Raw genomic sequence first — 3,294 nt, 5'->3', positions numbered from 1 at the left:
AAAGAGAAAGGGACTTAAATTAGGCCTCCGGCACCACACTCATCAGACGAAACACGGAATTGCTTCCATTTCACGCCTGTCTTCTGTGTGTGCCTGTCATATGTAATGATTGTAGTTAATAATCATTGGGCGGCCGTTTTAGTAACATTAGGTATAGTAATATTAGTTAGCTATATGTTTTTTATGTTGAAGTTTTATCTATTGTTGTTAAATGTAATAATAATATTTTTTCCATTTATAAATGACTAGCTATTCCCATGCGACTTCATTCGCATGAAATTATGAAAATTGTTTAATTCATTACATTTGTCAAATTCAATTGTAAATGTCAAAATTCCTAATGTTTGCAGCAACTTCTGGTCTCTTTCCCACATCAGAGTTTTTATCCAAAATATTTACCCCCTAAGTTCAATGGCGTGAAAATATATAGCCTAAAGCGTGATGTAAGTGTGGGACTTTTTATGAAAAAAAGAACTATTTAAAAATATACTGTAATTGCTGACATCTAAGGCAACAAAGAAGTGTGTGTTTACGCTTTATTATAATAGTATAGATTCACGTCATTTCTTCATTATTATCATCAGCCTTTATCTGCTCACTGACATTTAATAAGTTTGATTACTTTAATCATTTTACTTTTAACTAGCACTCGCCCGCGACACTGTCCGCGCGGAATTATAAAATTAAGTACTCCAAGAAGCCTATGTGTTCCTCAAGACTTTTCGATCGAAATCTGTGAGACCGTTCTGAAGATATGTTGTAATATCCATCCATCCCAAACTTTCTCATTAATAATGTTAAGAAATGCGAAATTATAATCTTACTTCTTACTAATATTATAAATGCGAAATTTTAGATGGATGGATGGATGGATGGATGGATGTTTGTTAGCGTTTGTAGCCTAAACGGCTGGACGGATCTCCATGAAATTTGGCACAGGATTAGAGCATAGTCTGGAAGAACACATAGGCTACTTTTAATGCCGGGAATAGTTACGGTTCCCGTGGGATTCATTGATTTAGTTTTTTAATATTCACTCGATCATTCTGCAACGGTTCAACATATCTTATTGAAATTTGGCACAGATATAAAACAAAGTTTGGAGTACACATAAGATAAGCTTCATCCCAGAGAAATGTCCGGTTCCCGAGGGATACGTAGCTTTTTGTAATTTATATAGTTCGTATGTTTTCTAATACTACGCGGACGAAGTCGCGGGCAACAGCTCGTTAGTTAATAAGGGTAAGAGTATGATTTCAGCTGACTAGTTTTAATGTAAATAAATAGAATTTTGTTAATCTCGCCATTTTATTTAAATTTACCCTATGAAAGATTTCAAATTATTAAACGAAGTTTTTTTTCCAATTTATTCACCCCATAAATTTAATACAGTATGTAGCCTAAAGCGTGTTATAAGTGCTGGGATTTTTATCAAAAAATTATGTTCAAAAATATACGATTATTAACACCATATATAACAGAGAAGTTTGTGTTTACGTTTTATTATCTAACTTCATACAAATATTACAAAAGCGAAAGTTTTCATGGATGTTTGTTACATAAACTGCTGAACAGATCTCGATGATAGGCACAGATGTAATATGCAGTCAGGAAGAACACATAGGCTACTTACTAAGTTTTTTTTATTCCGCACAGACGGAGTCGTGGTCGAAAGCTAGTATTAGTAAAAATGTTTTTTATTTCATTTCTGTTAATGATGTCAACATTCCCATGTCAAACTACACGTGCAATACCGTATTGCCATTTCTCTCATTCCCTTTGTATAATATGGGATAGCAACATATTTTTGTAACTAACGGACTCCGATTATTTGCACTAAAAATAGATTATGATTAGATTATATGCCAGGGGTGCTCAACCTACTTTATAGTTCGAGATATTTACAATTGCTTATCCTGAGCTGTAATTGTAAATACCTATATAAAAGATTAACCGATACTCAAATCTCGAACAAAAACATCGTGATGCAATCTGCACATGTCGGTGACGAAATTTAAAGATATTTTCAAACCAATATGACTTAGGGTCCTTCAAGAAGCGAGCCTACAATTTCCTCAAATGCCGGCAACGCAAATAGTTCCTCTGGTGTTGCGGATGTTTGTACGTCGTTGACCACCTCTGTATTCCCGCTGCTCGTTTGCCCCCTTCTGTTATAAAAAAATGTGTGAAGTCAACCAGCAGTGGGCAGCGTGGTTGACCTAGTCAGCCGAAACTTAGGGTAGAGTCTTAGAGCCTTAGTGGAGAGGTGTAGTATGTTGGTGACGATAATTTTAAAGATATTCCAATATGGCAAACACTAACATTTTTAATGGAATTAAAAGATTATCATTAACGATGTATTACATATTTAAGTGTCAATTAAATATTTATTTGTTCCTTTATAGTTGCTGTATTTTAGAAGACTAGATCTCTTAAAATGATTATAATTCTCATATTCTAAAAAATAAACGAACAGGTGGTTATTTCCGAGTCACAAATAATCCTCGCATGCGACCCACAGTTTGCAACTCCTGGTATTTTTAAATTATCATGTTGATAACTTCTATCTACTCTAACTGAAGAAAAATGTTCGTTATATTAATTATACAACAATCTATTCGTCTAAATTTTACCATTTATAATATTAGTAAGACTAGCTATCACCGCCGACTGTCCGCGCTGAATTAAAAAAGGAGGAATATATCAAATTTCATTAAAATCGGTTCAGTCGTTTAGACAGTAAACTCTAACAAACAACCATAAACTTTCGGGTTTATTAGTAAGACTATATAAAGTAAAGTAAAAATTAATGTCGAGAAAAAAAAATCTTATTTCTCGAATAACATTTGCGTTGGTTATAACGATAATCTATATTTCAAAATTGTCTGTCTGTCCATCTGTTTGCAAGCAGTCTTAGTTCGGGGTCGTCTCCGGAACAACTAACGAGCCGATTACGAACGATTTCTAACGAGAAGGTTTATATTTTTTATTAAATTCGGTGACAATGTCGCGTGGGACTACTGGTTATATTTTGATACTTGATTACGCCAACGATTCCGTCCGCGTAGAATTAAAAACAAAAGTGAGTAGCTTACGTGTCCTTCCAGACTATACGCTACATTTGTACCAAAATTCATCCAAATCCGGATGGTGCCGGAGGATGGATCCGATGATGCCGGAGGCCTAATTTAAGTCCCTTTCTTTCTACCACCCTTTTCTTATAAGGAGAGGATGGGAAGGGGAAGTGGACTTGACGGTGGAGGAGATGCATATGAAGGGACAATATCCTCTTTA

Source organism: Papilio polytes, unplaced genomic scaffold (assembly GCF_000836215.1).
Source record: "Papilio polytes unplaced genomic scaffold, Ppol_1.0 DF823399.1, whole genome shotgun sequence".
In the NCBI taxonomy this organism is placed as follows: domain Eukaryota; kingdom Metazoa; phylum Arthropoda; class Insecta; order Lepidoptera; family Papilionidae; genus Papilio; species Papilio polytes.
Note: the sequence above shows the minus strand (reverse complement) of the source record.